At 39.1% G+C, this 6,103-nt stretch overlaps 1 long non-coding RNA gene across 1 annotated transcript in view; it reads left to right on the top strand.

Moving 5' to 3' along the window:
* The first annotated feature begins 982 nt into the window (after positions 1 to 982).
* LOC128641340 (uncharacterized) overlaps positions 983 to 6,103 on the top strand; it is a 63,891-nt gene continuing 58,770 nt past the window's right edge. Inside the window, exons 1-2 of the long non-coding RNA XR_008399475.1 lie at positions 983 to 1,268; positions 5,279 to 5,350. This is a non-coding gene — a long non-coding RNA (uncharacterized LOC128641340). The remainder of the gene's footprint in view (positions 1,269 to 5,278; positions 5,351 to 6,103) is intronic.

The following is a 6,103-nucleotide window of genomic DNA, read 5'->3' as shown; positions in this document are numbered from 1 at the left end:
TTACTTTTTAAAGGGTGTCAAATCAATTCTGTTTACATGTATTACTGGCAGCTAAAGAAGTAAAATGATGTATTTGCATGTTACTGGCAGCCAAGGGGTAAAATGATTGGTCAGTTGTGAAACATCATTATGTCCAGTCACCAACAATTTGTCCAGCATTATTGTGGAGGGCAGATGGCAACTCTATATGAAACATAAGAGAGATTATAGTTAAAGGGAAAGAAAAGTCAAAATGAAATGTTCATGATTTAGGTAGAACATGCAATTTTAAACACTTTCCCAGTTTACTTCTATTATCAGTTTTGCTTGGTTCAATTGGTATCCTTTGTTAAAGAGTAATTCCGAGGTAAGCTTAGGGGCGTGCACATGCCATTAGCCATCTGGCACTAGTGTTTGCAACAATGTTTATATTTATTTTATACATAGTTGTAAACTCTGCTGCCATAGAGTGTATGTACCACTCTACGGCAGCAGTGTTTGCAGCTATGTATAACATTGCTATAAACCTTGTTGCAAGCACAGCTGCCAGATGGTTAAAGACTCGTTCACGCTCCTGAGCTCACCTAAGGTTACTCTTTAACAAAGGATACCAAGAGAACTATGCTAAATTGATTATAAAAGCAAATTGGAAAGTAGTTTAAAATGTTATGTTCTGTCCATTTCATTTAGCTTTACTTTTGACTTTACTGTCTTTTTAAACTGCACAACATGTCCATACTAAATAATATGACTAGAATCTTTTTAATGAATCTCTCAACTGTCATCAGCAAATTAGTACGGCGCAAGAAGGTGTTAGTTATTACTTCTGGCTCTGTGCCAATGGCGCTCCCTTAATGGGTGTGAAAAAAATCTTTCTTCTTTCAGAAATGTATTATGCTGCATTCTTCCCTCGGGTAATCTCTTGCTACACCTCTTGTTATTTGGAATAGTTTCCGAGCAGTCAGTAGTTATAAGTAGTTCATACTGTCTGTGATCTCTCATTACAGCTACGCTTCTGGGTGTTACTTCTATATGTTTTTATACCTCACAGGGCAATAGAGTCTTTATGAATTCTGCCTGCTGGGCCCAGAAGTAAGAGAGATTCTGATCATGTCACTACAATGCTCACGGCCGCCACTGGGGACCAGGGCCAAATATACAGCCCAGGTGCCTATAGGCACCAAAATATGAAGAACCTCAGCGCTCCCCACTGTGCCGGCATCCTTAACCAAGATGGCCAACGGCAGTGAAATAACCGCACCTCTCTGGGCCCCAAACCTTCATCAGGGGTAAGAGTATGAGAAGGTGCAATGTAAATCCTGTATTTAGTTGATCAAGAATACAGATATATTAAACTATACATATGCATTACCAACTAGAAACACAGCTGTGCTTATAGACTTCTATTTGTGGGGGCTACAAAAAAAATCATATAATCTTTAACATATAATAGCATTAATAATATGGTGCAGACCCTATTAGAACATAAATTATTTGTATATTATATAATTTATTTGAAATAATAATGTGCTTATAGTAAGGTGACTAGACGTCCCCAGATTGAGGAAACTTTCCCCGGACAAATTATGTCCCCGGAAAGGTCCCCGGGAAGACGGTTGGAGCCCCGTGCATGTTAGCGGCGCTTGTGGGAAGTTGATATATTTATCTGTTTTAGAGACTGATTAGTTGCGTAGAGCTACAGTAGCAGTTCCGCTTCCCCTAGATACTTTCCCGCTGGCGCTCACATCGCAACTGAAGCTAAAAGCTTGGGAGCCCTCTCTATATAGATTGTGAGGCGCTGCATGGGGTTGCCAGCCCTGCTTTGCAATGGCTTAAAGGTGCAAGTTAAGCTCTCATTGGTTGATAATGTTTAGTTAGTAGTGGAAGCATGGTATGAGGCCTATTTATCAAGCCGTCAACTATGCTGCATTCGCCGGCACCAATACACTCGCCTAACATCGCCTAACTTTGCAGCCGCGGACCTGAATATGCTCTCCATATTTCTAAAAAAAGCCCGCAAAAAGCAGCGCACCAAGTACGGGGCGATGAGCAGCGGACTGTTGTTAACTAACAGTCATCAATCTCGCTGCTATTCTGCTTTTTACCAACTTTATTTATACCCTGTCACTAAACACCGCCACTATATGAAAATGTTTAACCCCTATCCCGCCACTCCCGGACCCCACCGCAACTAAATAAATGTATTAACCCCTATCCCGCCGCTCCCGGATCCCGCACCGCAACTTTAATAAAGCTATTAACCACTCTCCCGCTGCTCCCGGACCCCGCCGCCACAAAATAAATGTATTAACCCCTAAACCCCTGGCCTCCCATATCACTAACACTTACAAAACCTATTAACCCCTAAATCGCCAGCTCCCCACATTGCCATAAACTAAATTAAGCTATTAACCCCTAAACCTAACAACTTTACATTAAAATTACCTCATCCCTATCTTATAATAAATTAAAACTTACTTTTAGAATTAAAATAAACTATATTAAACTATTAATTAACCTACCATAACTATTATACTAAAATTACATTAAACTATATTAAACTATTAATTAACCTACCCTAACTATTATACTACAATTATATTAAACTATTACTTAACCTACCCTAACTATTATACTACAATTACATTAAACTATATTAAACTATTAATTAACCTACCCTAACTATTATACTAAAATTACATTAAACTACCAATTAAATTAACTATATTACATATTTAAAAACCTAACCCTACTCAAATTATTTAAATCTACAAATAAAAATTACTAAATTACAAAAAAAAAAAGTTACAAACAATAAAAAACACTAAGTTACAAAAACAAGTTACAAAAACAAACAAACAACAGTATCAAAAATAAAAACGAATTACACCTAATCTAATAGCCCTATTCAAAATAAAAAAGCCCCCAAAATAAAAAAAGCCCCAAAGAAATCAGCTCTTTTACCTATAAATAAAAATACAAACACCCCCCCAACAGTAAAACCCACCACCCACACAACCCCCCCAAATAAAAACCCTATCTAAAAAACCTAAGCTCCCCATTGCCATCTTCAAGACATCTGGCGCGGAGTATCCTCTTCTTCCGATGGTCAACGTAGAATGAAGTATCCCTTTAAAGCACGTCATCCAAGATGGCATCCCTTACATTCTGATTTGCTGATAGAATTCTATCAGCCAATGGGAATTAAAGGGGAAAAAATCCTATTGGCTGTTGCAATCAACCAATAGGATTGAGCTTGCATTCTATTGGCTATTCCAATCAGCCAATAGAATGCAAGCTCAATCCTATTGGCTGATTGGATCAGCCAATAGGATGAAAGCTCAATACTATTGGCTGATTGCAACAGCCAATAGGATTCTTTTCCCCTTTAATTCCTATTGGCTGATAGAATTCTATCAGCCAATCGGAATGTAAGGGACGCCATCTTGTATGACGTAACTTAAAGGGAAACTTCATTCTATGTTGACCATCAGAAGAAGAAGATGCTCCGCGCCGGATGTCTTGAAGATAGATCTCCTCCGTGCCGGATGGATGAAGATAGAAGATGCCGTGTGGATGAAGACTTCTGCCGGCTTCGATGAGGACTTCTGCCGCTTGGATGAGGATGGATGTCCGGTCTTCGAAAACTGTAAGTGGATCGTCGGGGGGTTAGTGTTAGGTTTATTTAAGGGTTTATTGGGTGGGTTTTATTTTTAGAGTAGGGTCTGGGCAGTAAAAGAGCTAAATGCTCGTTTAAGGGCAATGCCCATACAAATGCCCTTTTCAGGGCAATGGGGAGCTTAGGTTTTTTAGATAGGGTTTTTATTTGGGGGGGTTGGTTGTGTGGGTGGTGGGTTTTACTGTTGGGGGGTGTTTGTATTTTTCTTTACAGGTAAAAGAGCTGATTTCTTTGGGGCAATGCCCCGCAAAAGGCCCTTTTAAGGGCCATTGGTAGTTTATTGTAGGCTAGGGGTTATTTTTATTTTCGGGGGGCTTTTAATTTTAATAGGGCTATTAGATTAGGTGTAATTCGTTTTTATTTTTGATACTGTGGTTTGTTTGTTTTTATAACTTAGTGTTTTTATTTTTTGTAACAGCGTTTTTTTTTGTATTTTAGTAATTTTTAATTGTAGATTTAAATAATTTGAGTAGGGTTAGGTTTTTAAATATGTAATATAGTTAATTTAATTTGTAGTTTAATGTAATTTCAGTTTAATAGGGTAGGTGAATTAATAGTTTAATATAGTTTAATTTAATTCTACAGGTAAGTTTTAATTTATTATAAGATAGGGATGTTGTAATTTTAATGTAAAGTTAGCGGCTTGTCAGGTTTAGGGGTTAATAGCTTAATTTAGTTTATGGCGATGTGGGGGGGGGGGCTGGCGGTTTGGGGGTTAATAGGTTTAGTTAGTGGTAGTGATGTGGGAGGCCAGGGTTTTAGGGGTTAATACTTTAATTTAGTTGCGGTGGGGTCCGGGAGTGGAGGGATAGGGGTTAATAACTTTATTTAGTGGCGGCGGGGTCCGGGAGCAGCGGAATAGGGGTTAATAATAGTATGTAGGTGGCGGCGATATTGGGGCGGCAGATTAGGGGTGTTTAGACTCGGGGCTTATGTTAGGGTGTTAGGTGTAAACTTTACTGGTTTTCTAGCATAGAAATCAATGGGATATCTGACAGCATTGAACATAAGCTTTCGCTGCTTTCAGACTCCCATTGATTCCTATGGCATCCGCGGCCTACAGGTTGGCGGATTGAAAACCAGGTACACTGGGCCAGAATAGCCGCGAGCGTACCGGTTAACTTTTTGATAAATTGGAAAAGTTGTCAAATAGTGCCGAATGTGTATATGGAACATCTGTAATAACGTAAGCATCGATCTGTGTTGGATTGAGACCGGCGGATCGTATGTTACGTCAGAGATTTCAACTTTTGGCAGTCTGTAGGCTTTGGAATCGAGAGGCTGAGTCCTTGTTAGGTAGGTCTAGTATATTAAATTGGAATGTTTAGTAGTACGTAATCTTTCTAAGATTTTGACTGGTCAAAAACTACAAAGTAGGGGTATCTTCTGGTGATAGATTTTACTAGTAGCTTATTGTGAGGCATTATTATTAAAGTGCGCTTAAGAGATGTGTATCTTTGGCTTAGAGTAACGCATGCATGTTAAAAACCAAAAGGGTACTGCGTTGCTTGTAGGGGTATGTTATAGTATACGTTTGACATTTTTACTCGTGTTTTTTGGAAAAAAAAGTAATTCTAGTTATAATAAGATTATCAAGAAATACGTTTTTTTTTTATATAGGTGTTTAAGCTGGTCCTATACAGGCCTGGAATCCTCAACCTCGAATAATGGATCACGCTGCTTGGACTGGTGGTAAAAGATAGGGAAGAGATGTGGGAACCCCCCACCCCCGGCTTTCTAAATTTTACTAGGCCTTTTTTTTTTTTTGAGGGGAACAAAGCAGGAATTAAACACGTAAGCGGGATTTGACCTGCTGGTTAGTTTTGCAAGTGATGATAGTAGGGGCAAAATATAATTTACTGTAAGGGGTTTAAAAAAAAAAAAAAAATCTGGTCATCTTAGCGTATAATTACCTACATGAGGCCACCATATTTCAGGTATCAGCTAGTTCCCATCCACCTAAGTCCCCTGTGATGTCAGAGTAGGCACATGACTGCTGCTAACAAATGATAGAAAGTGCAGGAAGCAGCTAACTCTAACATCAGATGGTCTTTAGCTGAATGGGAACTAGATGTTACAATTTTTTCCAGCTCTCCTTACGGTGGTTTCAGGAAGGTAATTTTAAGCTGACTGTTTTTTATAATAGGCAGAAACAGGCGCCCCTATATGGAGGGCACCTGTAGGCACAAGCCTACGCTGCCTAATTATAAATCCGGCCCTGCTGGGGACACCATGGATTCTATTCAGCTGGTCTAATTTACCATAACAAGACAAACATGCAATGACAAACATTTGCACAAACAGTTTTGTAAGATGCACATGTCGTTTTATGTAGGAAATGCCCTGTGCACCTCACACAACCGTACATGTTAATAGCAGTAACGCCCACTGACCAAACACTTGAAGAGATAAGTGAAGTGATGTTCAGTGAATTGCAAACATGAT

Source organism: Bombina bombina, chromosome 10 (assembly GCF_027579735.1).
Source record: "Bombina bombina isolate aBomBom1 chromosome 10, aBomBom1.pri, whole genome shotgun sequence".
NCBI lineage: Eukaryota > Metazoa > Chordata > Amphibia > Anura > Bombinatoridae > Bombina > Bombina bombina.
Note: the sequence above shows the minus strand (reverse complement) of the source record. Positions and strands in the feature narration are given on the sequence as shown.